Genomic DNA, 14208 nt, shown 5'->3' with positions numbered 1-14208 from the left:
TTTTGAAAGTAACCATTTTCATAAGATATGGTAACTGAATATTTTCTGTCTTTGAATATGGCGTAGTATAAACTTCTTCAAATGTAAGGTGGCTGTCCTGGTTAGCCATGTCAACTTGACAGAGAAGGCAACTTCAACTGGGAAAACACCTCCAGAAGACCCAGCTATTGGCAGGCCTGGGGCATTTTCTTAATTAGCACTGATAGGGGAGGGCCAGCCCAGTGTAGTTGGAGACACCGGTAGGCTGGTGGTCCTGTGTCCTACAAGAAAACAGGCTGAGCAAGTCAGTAAGCAGCACTCCTCCTGGCCTCTGTTTCAGCTCCTGCCTCCAGGCTCCAGGCCAGTGTGGTTTTCTGCCCTGACTTCCTTCAGTGATGAACTATGATATGGAAGTGCAAGTGAAATAGACTAGGGTTTAAATTTTACTTAATGAGCCATGCTTTATTTTTACAAACGAGGAAACTGAGACACGATGCGATTAAATTATCTGCCCAAACTCCTTTACTTAGATCTTACAAACCCCAGACCCTCTGGATCCTCAACTTGAATCTTGTCTTTTGAAAGAGTAGCTACAAATTTGGCTACAGGGTCAAGGGCTGCCCTCTGATGTGCAGGTTATACCTACTTACACATTTCTAGCCATAAACCAAACCTCAAGAAGTCGGTCTGGCCATGGTGTTTGACACAGCAGTGGAAACCCTGACTAGGACACAGACGTTGGAGTAGAAATGGTAGAAGAGGTAACCACAGTGGCAGTGATGACAACCAAAGTGAATTCATACAGATTTGAATTTGCAGCACTATTCACTAGCTACTGACTTTGGACAGTATGCGTAAACATGGAAGTTGAATTATTTATTGAAGTGATCCTTATCCTGTGTGTTGTAGAATCACCTGGATGCTTCTAAAGAGGATGTCTACCAGACCCCATGCCGCACTAATTAGCTCAGAAGTGGGAACCCTTCGTGAGTCATTTTTTGGAATAATTCTTATTTATTCTAATGTTAAAGGCTGTTCTGGTTTGCTTTCTGTTACTGTGATAAGACACTTACCAAAACCAACTTGGGAGGAAAGGGTTTATTTCATCATACAATTCCCAGGGCACAATCCATCCCTTGGGGAAGTCAGGGCAGCAACTCCATGGAAGAACCCGGAAGCTGAACTGAAACAAAGACCATAGAGGAACAGTATTACTGGCTCAGTTCCTAGGACTTGCTCAGCTTGCTGTCCTACATGATCCAGGACCACCTGTTGTGCCTAGGGGTGGCACAATGAGCTGGGCCCTCCCACGTCAATCATTAATCAAGAAAATATTCCGCAGATTTGCCTACAGGCCTATCTGATTGTGGCAGTAACTCATTTGAGGTTTGTTCTTCCCAGGTCGTGGCAATACTGCACAGAAAGACTAACTCTTGGTTATTTACTCAAGTGGGTCTGATTTATTCTGCATTGTTTTGGTCTCCTGTTCTAATCTATGAGAGATTAATGTAAGAAGTAGAAGTAGTCCTGAACAAAGGACGTATTCTGAAAATCACAGAAAATATGGTGACAAAAATGGATGAGGAACGTTTGTCCTAATCAACCTTTTAGAGGAGTCTCGAAAGGAAGAAAATTGTCTTTCTGGCCTTGCTGACTCAGAATAGTGCACAAAGCCACAATCAGATATTATCACTCTGTGCCAGTGTTGTTTCCAGCACACTTGTGGGAGGGCCGTTGCTTTCGGCGTCTCCATGTTTTCAGTACCTGCCTTAGACCTGGTGGGCTGTTGGGAATGGCCCCCAAGGCACAGCTATTTACACACCTGGTCCCCAGGTGGGAGAACTCTTTGAGACAGCTCCTCCATGGTGTCTGTCTCAGTTCATCTTCCAGGTTCTCACTGACCAATCCCCAGTTAAGTGTTTTTCCTTTTGTAAGACTGGTCTTGGTCATGGTGTGTTTTCACCGCACACAACAGTGGCTAAGACAGACGTGGCTGTGTTGTTCTGAGTCAGAAGCCTGAGAGATCCACGAAGGAAAGATAGGGGTATGGTACAATAGGGTGTCCAAAACACAGTAAGATTGGTTATGATGGTTCTTAAAGGCAGCTGGTTAGTTCTGAATACATTGAGTATATAGCTGTAAATTATCATGAAGTACATTATTACTGTTCTTGGTTACAGGTTGAGTAAAAGTGTGAGTTAAGGCAAGCTTTAAACACCATTTCCCAGAAAACCCATTCCAGCACCAGATGACTCTAGTTTGTGTCAAGGTGACAAATACTAATCAACATGAGGACCAATAGCAAAGTGGTTAAAACTGTGGCTGTAAAATCAAATTAACTGGACTCAAACGGCAGGTCTGCCATCTCAAGGTATTTGCATCTTAGCCTGTTTGAGCCTCAGTATTTTTATCTGTAAAATTGAATCATAATTTAGCATTAAGGTGTTAGAAGATTAACTAAGTCATCTAAAATGTAGCACACTGCCTATGGCACGGTGTCTAATTTTAGTTACTGTTGATATACTTTTGTTACCTATACTTCTATAATGGGTTTGAATCCCAGTTCTATGATATTCACAATCCAGCATAGCATTCTGAAAAGCCAGAAATATCTTACTAATGAACATAGAAATATGTGGAAAGTTGGGGTGGTTTGAATAGTAATGGCCCCCATAGACTCATCTGTTGGAATGCTTGTCCCATAGGGAATGGCACTATTAGGAGGTGTGGCCTTGTTGGAGTGGGTGTGGTTTTGTTGGAGGAAGTGTGTCATTAGTAGGTGGGTTTTGAGGATTTAGAAGGTCAAGCCAGCTCTCTTCCTGCTGCCTGCCCATCAGGATGTAGAACTCTCAGCTCCTTCTCCAGCACCACGTCTGTCTGTATGCACCTTGCTTCCCATCATAACAATAATGGACAAAAGAGTTGCCATGGTCATGGTGGTCTCTTCATAGCAATAGAAACCCTAAGACAGAAGTTCTATATGAATATACGTGTGTGTCTAATCCTCCTGCCAGAATTTGAGTGAAAAGCTGAAGTTGAGATTTTTCACTGACTTAAGTCCCTGTAAGATCTTCCGAAATATTGTTTCTTCACTTCGAAGAGGAAGGAAAAAACAATAATCAAGAGTGGTAATGTACACTTGTAATGCTAGCACTGGTCAGGCTGAGGCAGAAGGGTCACAAATTTGAGGGCAGTCTGAATTACATAGTGATTTCATGGCAGGCCTGGGCTACACAAGACTCTGGGGGGATGTAGGGAGCAAGGGAACCAATAACAGAACAAGCTGAGAAATGTATAGAAAATGTGCTTGCCTCCCTCGTGGGAAATACTGGGAGGAAGTCAGTAGAAAGCTGGAGGCTTCTAGCTAGGAAAGTATTTCTTGCTTTAGTAGTCTGTCTTAGTAGTTCACTGGCCTTAGCTCATGGCAAAAAAAAACAAAAAACAAAACAAAAAAAAAGCATCTAGATAAAGATTGTTCCCCATTCTTGGAGATTCTGTGAATCGGTTTTGTTTGGAGCCTGAGAATTCATATTCTCTCTGTGTGTCTATCTTGTTCTTCTGTGTCTTGATGGTGCTGGGTCAGAGACCACACTTGAGAACCTCAATAACTAGACATGGACCCTTATGTAATGTGTGCTCTCTCTCTCTCTCTCTCTCTTTCTCTCTCTCTCTCTCACGCTCTTCCTCTCCATCCAGATGACCTCCATATTGCCAGAGTTCAGTCTGTTCAGTAGTCTCTTCTCTGCCTTCATCTTGAACTGTATTTTCTGCAGTCACTTGAAGGTTAGAATACTGTTAGAACCTTGGGGTGACAATAGGCTGATACTGTGACACACTCACTATTGAACCTTGTCCCAACACAAGTGCTGACTTCCTGGTTTCTGTTAGTATCACTTTAATCCTGTTTACCCAGACTCAAACTGTGAGCATAATGATATCGTTATAATGAATAATATCGTTATCCATTTGATGTATAAAGAAACAGAACCTTAGTGAAGTTAGAATGTGGCTACAAAGTATGTACCAGAGAAACAAGTTCTTTATCTGTTTTATTCTCTGATACAGCCAAAGTGCCAGACCATGCTAATGTTTACTGAATGAATTAAAGGTCGTAACACAAGCATGAGGGAGCCAGGACTTGAAAGCAGATGTGCCTTAACCATAGTTACATATTTGCCTCTTATTTTTAGCCACTTTCCCCTTTCTTGTTCTGAATCAATCCCTGAACCAATCAAATTCATCTTTTACATCAGCCTTGAGCCTATCGAGTCTTATATTGTTTTGTGTCTGTGAACTCCCCTTCCCCATTTCTGGTGTTGTCTAACCTCATTAAATATATCGTTATTTGTTTATTGAAATATTTCTACTTTTCCTTATCCACACTCACTACTGTCCTCTCTGTTGTATACACAGCTTTTAACACAGGCTCTTTTCCCCTTTGAGGCAAATTCAATGCAGTATCTCTGTTCTAAGGCGGGGAGGTTGAGGTCGTTCTGATCCAAGCCAGTTCTTTAGATAAGTCACACATCCCTCTTTGGTTCAGTCTCCCCATCTGTAGCCTTAAACAGTTAGGAAAGATGGCTTCTTGCTGCCCAAACACTGCCCGGTGCTTAGATGTAGGGCTTGTAACACCATTGGCAAGATCAGGAAGGAGGAAAGCTGCGTGTCCAAGGGGTAAAATAAAGACATGTGTTTTAATAAAATCAGAGCAGTGTGTCATCAAAGAAGTTACATAAAATCAAATCACAAAATGAATAAATAACCAATGATAAAAGAAACTAGACATGGTAGTGCACACTTGGGAGATAGAGGAAGGAGTGGGTGTTGATATCCACACCAGCCTGGGCTACATAGCAAGTTCAAGGCCAACCTGACATGTACAGTCACAAGACCTTGTCTCAAAAAAGAAACAAAGGCTGGGGGTGTAGTCCAAAGATAGAGTGCTTGCCTAGCTGGTGCAAAACCCAGGGCTTGATACCCAGCAATGAAAAAGAAGGAAAATACAAAGACCTGTGTTCACTAGGGAGGGAACAGTCCTATCCACTTGCTGTGGCAGGGCTACAGTAGTCAAGGCACAGATGTTAGCCCATATCTGATGTCACATCCTCTTAGTATTTCAGGCAGAAAGGCTGCTGAGATTCCAGTACCTGTAAGCCAGGTTGGTGGTTCCAGAAATACATTGCAAATACTAACTCTATAATCCAGAAGTTGTCTGCTCAAGGCACACAAATTGTTTAAATGCTTGGGAAACTGCTCCCAGGGACTAAGAGAAAAGAGAAAAATTGTCATTCGTGTCTTAGTTAGGGTTTTCATTGCTGTGAAGAGACACCATGGCCAAAGCAACTCTTATTAAGGACAGCATTTAATTGGGGCTGGCTTACAGGTTCAAAGGTCCAGTCCATTATAATCATGGTGGGAAGAATGGCAGCATCCATGCAGACATGGTGCTGAAGAAAGAGCTGAGAGTTCTACATCTTGATCTGAAGATACCCAGAAGGAGACTGTCTTCCTCAGGCAGCCAGGAGGAGGCTCTCAAAGCCCGCTCCCACAGTGACACACTTCCTCCAACAAGGCCACACCTCCTAATAGTGCCACTTGCCGTGGGCCACATATATTCCAACTACCACACCTTGATAAATACCCTGTGCCTTACTCTACCTTCACCATGCTGGTGGCCTTGAGTACAACACATCCTCTCAGAGCTTTGGTTTCTCCTGTTCCTCATCTAAAGATAATAATAGGGGATAATAATAGCACCCTGCAGGATCATTGTATAGAATAAGTTTGTGGACTGCATAAGGTTGCTAGTGTAATGCGTGGAGCACAGTAGACACCTATGTCTAAACATGCCTTTGTTTAGAATTCCTCAAAACCCTCAAAGAGGGGAGAGGGCATTACAATGGTAACAGTGTCTATTTATACTCTGCCCTTGAGTATATTCGGAGTCTGGAATTATATTCATATTTATCTAGGAAGCATCCCGTGTGGGCTTAGATTTTTCAAAATCTATGCTAATTATGATTCTTCAACGCTTCAACTTCCCTTCTAGCCCACCACCCAGACTCAGGAGAGAAGAAAGGCTAAAAGGAAATGGGGTTGTGGACAATTCAGAAAGAGTTCTTTGGGATGATTCCAGTCTTCAGTGTCAGCAGTCCAGTTCACTAGCAAACACCAACATGAATCAGTAATAGCAGCTCGAGGTGTCTGTGGACATTATTATTGACAAGGTACTTCTGAAGTAAGACTGGAGTGCCAGGAGATGTGTATGAGAGATGTGGGGTGGACCTCACTTTATGTGCCCTGCGGTGGGAGATGCCTGTGTTTCTACAGAGAAGCCAGGTAGGAGGTCAGGGTGCCAGGGCTGACATAGAAAGAGAAAATGGCCAGAAATTAGGTCAGAGAGACAGTAAAGGTCAACACCCTGCAGGATCATTGAGTGCTTTATGGACACAGACACATCAAGGCCTAGGATGAGAAAACTACAGTAAAATACACTAGCACAAGTTTCATTGACCACGCACTCTGACTACTCTGCTAATCTTAGTACAAGTGCTGGTTTGTTGGTGTGTTTGTTCAGTGCTGGGAACTGAACGTATGTCTTCATGCTCTACCCTGATCTATACTCTCAACCCTCGAGTGTTTTCTTTGTGGACCTCACATAACTTTTTAAGGTGGCAAAGACTATATTCCCAGTTTTCTAGCTAATGAAAACAGAAGACTAAAGAGAGTAAGTACCCTGAAGGTCACACAGCTAGGAAGGACAAAACCAGAGTCACCCCCAGGTAAATGTGACCACATTTAAAATAAAATTACTACATTCTCTTTCATGAATATCGAACTTCTTGAACTGATTAAAATTTTCCAGTATTTTGCTTTATAATTTCAAAGTTAATAAAACCTCAATTGTGCACACTAATATGCATGCTGGTGTATCTCTCTTTAGTTATGCAGTGGTTAGCTGGGAAATTTTATTTTATTGTTTACACGCTTACCCTAGCGCTATCTAAGTCATTGCTGTGTGATTTGCTATTTATAATTTATCCTTCTCTTTGTTATTGGATGAAACATCCTTTAAAGCATTCCACAGCAAGGTGAGCACAAGTCAGACCTGCAAAATTTTTGGATAAATAACTGCAAAGATTCATTAAAGAATAATGAAGGTTGGTTCACATAGTACCAGGGATGCCCAGTTTAGCAAACATAATCATTCCAAGTCACCTTCAGAGGCACCCAGACGCCAGCAGCTATTTGTTTTAAAACCATCTTTTAGGGAATAACAACAAAGATACCTCCTTTATTAAAGGCCCTAAAAGTAAAATCATGAATTCACTTTGCTGGATTTCGTTACTGCTACAATGGAAACAATAGACATTTAACACAGGGAACACAGATGCCTTTCAGTCCGCTGTGGCTTTAGCATTCCCCCATTGTAGCCAGCCAGAGTCCTTGGCTGCTGGGCCAGTTGCCTTTTGCATGCTGATTTTCCTGAGACAGTCACTCAAGAGTTCTTCCTCTGGAGCAGAGTGTGGTGATCTCAGCCCCTGTAGGGAGTAGGGAAGCGCAGTGTGGGAATGAAAACACTGGGGAACAATCTCTCACAGAAGAATCAGTAGCTTAGTCTCAGGTTAGGTTTTGGGCCCCCAGCAAACATAATACCTGTTAGATCCTTTCCCTGAAGGACCACAGCCAAGACTTAAGCAAACATATATTTGTTCTGGCACAATACTTTTCAGTGACTAAGTGAGGTACACGGATGCATTTTATGCACACGTGCAAACCATGTGTCTGTGTTCCCACACTCAAGTATTTATAGAACTCACAATAGGGAAAATGGTCAGAAAGGGTTTTTTTCCATAAGCGCTGTTGAATATTGTTTCTTCCACCACTCACAATCAAAGGGATTAATATGTTCCCAGAAATAGTATTATTGAGATACATGAAATAAAATTAGGAGATATTTGTTGCTGGCAATAAGCTTTAGGTAAGAGCTGTTCTGGTATTGAAACTGCATCAAATCTAAAATGGTTTTTTGAGAGTAAGTGGTTCTATGGTGTATCTTGAGGCTGGTCCCAATTAGGCATAAATTAGAGTGTGTCTCGCTTTTCAGAAAGGGTCAGGAAATCAGCACTTGGCCTTGAACTCTTCACCTCTGCCCCTGTTGACCGTAAGAATAAGCCATTCCTCTCTGTGAAAACTAACAGATGCAGCCAGGCTTTGCCATTCCTCTGCAGAAAAGAGCCAGAGTTGTCAGCCAGAGCCGGTCAGAAGGAAGTAGCTGAGGAACTGGGGACTTTTTGTAGAGTGACAGCTTTCTGTCCATAAAGAAAAAGTCTCTAAAGCCACCAATGTGAAAGTGACATACTTTAAAGTGTCCAAAGGAGGCCTCCAAAGCTACTGGAAGCCTGTGCTGTCCTTTCTCAGAGCCTATTTTCTGTTTTCCTCCCATTCTGCAGCACTGATCTGCGACACTCATTGGTACACTGGACAAATAATTCCCCCATCTTTATAGCCAGCATAAAGCTCACAGCTGTGGAGTCTTGGTAATCTTTGCTGTGATTAATTGCCAATTACAAACATTTGATGACTATTTAAAAACCTTCCTTAGATGACTTATGTAGCTGACATGTGTAGTTAGTTGAAAAACTGAGGCTATGAAGATGGGTGTCACAAAAAAAGCTGAAGTCAGTCAAAATGTCACACTTTTCTGATCTCTAATAGAGTATTTTGCGCTTTCAACACCTAAAACATACCTGTGCCTGAAGGTCCAACTCAGTTCCTGCCTCCTACCCAGTCAGTCCTTTTCCTGACAGTCCTCTCTGAGCCATCTCAGCAGCTGTAGTGGATTTGGATTTGCTATCAGATGTATCATTGATCCATGAACTTGTCACATCAAAGGTCAGGTCAGAGCAGAATGGCTGCGTTAGCCGCCCCCTCGCCCATTTCCTCAGCACCACCAGACGCATCCAAAGTTAACTTCAAGGTGGGCCACTTCAGTAATAGAGTTGTGAGCCGGTGGTTTGAAGTTTGTAAGTCACTGTTGTGTACCACCCACAGAAAGTGTGCAACCAGTGATGTGCCTTGTCATAGTCATTAGGAGATTAATTACTAGTGTATAAGGAGAGGGAAGGGAATCATTGGAATAGAGAAAAGAAAATACAAGGAGGAGGAAAAGAGATAGTTTGGAAAAGGCAAACCCAGATCCAGCCTTCTCATTCTGGGATAAGATGCATTTCCTGTTTTCATGACAAAACATGGAAAGACTCCTTCCAAATGCATTTCGTGAATGATTGCCGACCCATCTTGCTAATGCTTGCTCTTTAGGGAACTGCACAGAAATCATGCATTTCCAGTTTGAATTAGGAACTAACTGGAAAGGCAGTTGCTTTGTGAGAAACCAGTAAACGCAGAAGCCTCATAACACTGGAACATTGTGGCAGTGGGAAAAGGCAACTCAGAAGGAGGCTCACCTCTCCTGACTGGTCCTGCTCTCAATGACTGTGAGACTCTCACTCCACAGTCCCTGCTTCCCACTGGCAGCAGCTGAAGCAGCTCATTATGCATGTCTGTCACGTGGTCCACTCCATCACCCAAATCTAACTGGGAGAGTAAGTCACCCTAACAAGACCCTTCAGTACACTCTTAAAAACTACTTACAGATGGACTCTTCCTCTGTAGGGACACAAAGAGTTTCCTTGTGCTGTGCCACATGATACAGGAAATGCATTATCCCTGTCCCAATGCAGGCACATGAGGAGGAAGCCCATGAAAGGGCAGCAGCTCACAAAAGCCCACACAGCTTTAGGGGGAGTCCTCGGAGGGGCTCACAGGCCAGTTTATGATAAGGGCAGAGAAAATCCTGGCTCTGTGAAGCTCCATTCATTTCGAATGCTAATGTCCACACCGGGAAAGGGAACCACAGCAGCATTCAGCTTTGACACAAACACTGCTAATCCTTGTTAGTTAGATTGTCACCGACACCTGCCCCCACACCCCCAGCTTCGTGCTAGATCTCCATTTATCCTTACAGTTTGGGCCACTTTATATTCTGTTACTTGAAGGTGAGTTCTCCTTTTAGACCCTGGGATCTTGAAATGGGTTTCCATTAGCTTGAATGGACATTTCTGTAGAATTAATCTTTACAGGGTTAGATTTACCTGCCATTGTTAAATCTCCTGTCTCACACAGTGTGATCAAGCCATGGTTCATGCAGCTGTCCAGCTAATGCTGAGAATAGAACCTGTGTCCACTATTCTAGACACTGGGGATGCAGCAGGGAACAGAGTCCTATATTTATTTTTTGGTTTTGGTTTTTGGTTTTTCGAGACAGGGTTTCTCTGTGTAGCCCTGGCAGTTCTGGAACTCACTCTGTAGACCAGGCTGGCCTTGAACTCAGAAATTCGCCTGCCTCTGCCTCCCGAGTGCTGGGATTAAAGGCGTGCGCCACCAACGCCCGGCTGAGTCCTATATTTATATAGATAAAAATTTAAAGAGGAGAGACAGAAAACAGATAAATATGTTAGTCAGGGTACATTACACTGGTTGGTGGCAGTAAACACGCTTGTATCTCAGAGGTTGAAGCAAAAAAAAGTTTTAGTCCTCATCAAAGAGTGGTCACTGAAGGTCAGAAGGAGGGACTTTCCTCTGGGTCACTTCCACATGGCACCCAGGCCATCCAGAGAACCACCAGGGGGTAAGGCTAGTCTTAGGGAGAATATCAAATGATACACGGATTCTCAAAGCTTATAACTGATACATGGCATGTCTCTCATTTTCAGGGCCAAAAGAAGCCATAGGGTTACAGCCAGCTACAGAGGGCCAGAAAGTGTAGTCATACCACATGTTCAGGAAAGTGAGCCACTCTTGGCAGGCAGAGCTGCCCCAGATGCTGATGGCTGCTGTGAAGAAAATCAGGGTACAGGAGATGGTGTCTGTGAGGTTGCAGAGAGTCTGAAGAGAGTCCTCCCCTTGGGCAGAGGATCAGGTCCTGTAAAGGTCTGTGAGAGCCATCAGTCTGGCATGTTTGAGGGAAGGCAGGGGAATCCAGGGGCCAGAGTGCTGTGAGTAAGAAGGTAACTTCAGAATCTAGTCAGCGGGGTGGCTGGGTAGAACCTTCTAAAAGGTCGGCCGTGTAGATTTTTGTATGAGGTCCAAGTCTTTTAAATATTTCCCTTATAAGAGTACAACAAAGCAGAGGGTCACTGTTGCCTGAATTAAAGACTTAATCATACAAACTTAGTGGATTACAAAGAAGCAAGAACGCTTAAGTGAATATCACAATAATATTACTGCCGAGAGATAACAGCGTCACTAGTAGTTTGAACAATTCAGTATAGCTTTGAACAATGGGCACATTTTACATATCCTTTTACAAGAAATTATTTCTTTTAAAACAGCAGCTTTTTCCCCCCTAATTATAAGCCAATATCCTATGGCGAATGTTTGGGCAAACACTGAAAGCTCAACAGGAGGATCCAAGAATCCTCCGTAGGCCGTCGTCCGGGACTGCTGTTACCATTTCGGTATGTTCTGCAGTCTTCTCTGGACAGCGAACAGGTTCTGTCGGGCCAATCACAGCCTCTCTGTGCTTCAGACTCCTCATCAGTGCGATGCGAGGAAGTAGCAGCACCTACATGTAAGCGCCATATGAAGTGTAGGTGAGGTGAGGAACACACATTCCTCACACATCTAATACTGGACACAAAGTAAGTGTGTGAGATTGTGTGCTGCTTTGTGTATTTCTGAATAGTTATCACACTTTATACATTATTTTATTCTTTTTTAAAACATTGTATCACCAGTATTTCCCCAAATCTTTGCTTATTTTCTACCCAGTGAGACAGTCTCTCTATGTAGCCCAGGTAGACCTCAGACTCACTACTATCCTCCTGCCTCTGCCTCTGCCTCAGCCTCTCCAGTGCTGGAGTTACTGATGTGGACCACTAGCTTGCCTTTCTAGTGACTACATACCCTGAACAGATAACTTTCCCTTAGTCATGCCCCTTTATTAGACGTTCTTCTTTAATATGTAAATGTTAAGACAGCCTCAATTTCTCAGGAAATTCAAAGGCCTTCTTTGCCTCTGAACAACTTGAAAGAAGCTGCCAACTTGATTTCCCCATCATTTACAAATATCTTTGTGAAAGATTTCCAACAAGACATTGCCCTACATAACTCAAGTTCAAACTGTAAAATTGGAAAATTAACATAGGAACATTGGAGTCTAATCCTCAGACACTAGTCAGGTGTCTCCACATCTCTCTCTCTTTAACATTTTAAAAAATGTGTATGCTTGCACGTGTGCCTGTGCGTGTTCCGGCGGAGTCAAGAAAGGATATCAGATCCCCTGAAACTAGAGATACAAGCGGCTATACGTCACTGGATGTGGATGCTGAGAACTGAACACAGGTCCTTTAGAAGAGCAGCAGATGCTCTCAGCCACCGAGATACTCCTTAAGCCCCTCTACTTCTTAACAACAAATTCCAATTCATAGACATAGATATTTAAACTGCGTGCCATGTCTTTTTAGTCTCTCTTTTGCTCTGGAGTAGTCCTGAGTGTTTACTGACACTTCTGAGGACTGTGAGCTGGCTGTTGTGTTAGAGCGGCCTTCACTGTCCGTCTGGCATATTAGAGTCACTAGAAGTGTTGCAGAGGTGCCGTGTGTTCTTACTGTGCGCTGTGCTATATACCATGTCTACTTTGACTTCGACAACCTATGACAGAGAATTTTCTTGGACAGACACTTCCCTTGCCCCACCCATGCTCTAGTATCTTACATCAAGTAACCTCTCTTTTGGGGATGCTCTCTTCAATTTGCCTGGACTCCAGCTCACACACCAGCCTATTTTTGTTTTTTGCAAAAATCCTGTACCTCATGTAGAATCTGAAACCATGTGCCAGATTGTACCTACAGCCTCAGCCAACCTGGGGTTCCAGTTCCCTGAACTATACCATCACTGCAATATGCTTTGGCTTTGACACTGTCTCAGGCTGACCCTAGCAGGAATGCCTTTCTCACCTGTTGGCTTAACATCCTACAGAAGCCCTCCCATGTGAGCCCTTCCTTCCCCCATTCTTCTGGTGCAATACTTCTTTAAGATTCACATTGTTTATGTAGGTTCTAGTAGGTTCCCTCACCTGACAAAAGCTTTCATTAGATATATTGTTGATAGTCTTTTGGTAGTAATGGTGTACTTTCATTTCAACAATTAAAAAATAACTTGGGTAATAAAATATACACATACATGATTTATCTGAGATGTTCGTTGCATTATCACATAGAGCCATTACTTTCTGTTAAAATTGAATTGACACTGTAAGATTACTTACATGACAATATTTAACTTTTCATGTGTTGGTAGCCATTTTGTAGGCATATCTTAGCATCAGAAATAACCAGGCTATGTTATGTGGATTCGTGAGAGTCATACTGGGTTATCTTACCACTTTTAGAGCTAAAACTTCTCAGTGATGAGATACAATTGAGTTTAGTTTATTTCAGTTGTTTGGTTTTGTTGAGACAGTATCTTGCTATGTGGCTCTAGCTGGCCTGAAATTCATTATGTAGCCCAGGGTGTCCCTTCAGTTTGTATCACCCTTTTACCCTCTGGATGCTGGGTTACCAGGGAAACAAATACCACCTCCCAACCCCCCTTAACTTCTTTATATGGGGGTTTCGTATCTTAATTTATTTAATAAATTGATTGTGGTTTTGCATCATAAAAACAGTCATGCCCCTGCTTTAATTGTCACAGACTAGTGAGAAACGAACGAGGCGAGTTTAGTTCACAAACAATGCAGCCGTGCAGAGTGCAGGTCACATGATTTCATAGCGCCCAGCACAAATGAAATCTCTAGTTCAAGTAGAAAAACATTTGGAGGAATTGGGGCCATGAGGAATGGGGCTTATAGTAGCCCAGGCTAAACTCAGAAGCACCCAAGCAAAGCTATCACTTTACTCAAGGTGTGAGCATTATATATTAGTCTGGCTTTGTTTATGTCACATTAAAACCTCAAAGTAATCTCCACCATGAACTTTTTTTTAGATTTTTTTGTGTATGTACTATATATTATATCTTACTATAGTTAATTATATATTATTGCATAATATATATGTGAGTGTCTTCCTTCATGTGTGCCTATGACTTCAGGGTCAGAAGAGGGCATTGGATTCTCTAGGACTAGAGTTATGGATGGCTGTAAACCAGGGAATTGAACCTGGTTCCTCT

At 42.8% G+C, this 14208-nt stretch overlaps 1 long non-coding RNA gene across 1 annotated transcript in view; it reads left to right on the top strand.

Annotated features, from left to right (window-relative positions):
* E130307A14Rik (RIKEN cDNA E130307A14 gene) overlaps positions 1 to 14208 on the top strand; it is a 110597-nt gene that overhangs the window by 49570 nt on the left and 46819 nt on the right. The window contains exon 2 of the long non-coding RNA NR_038037.1: positions 889 to 965. This is a non-coding gene — a long non-coding RNA (RIKEN cDNA E130307A14 gene). The remainder of the gene's footprint in view (positions 1 to 888; positions 966 to 14208) is intronic.

This window comes from Mus musculus, chromosome 10 (genome assembly GCF_000001635.26).
Source record: "Mus musculus strain C57BL/6J chromosome 10, GRCm38.p6 C57BL/6J".
Classification (NCBI taxonomy): Eukaryota; Metazoa; Chordata; class Mammalia; order Rodentia; family Muridae; genus Mus; species Mus musculus.
Note: the sequence above shows the minus strand (reverse complement) of the source record. Positions and strands in the feature narration are given on the sequence as shown.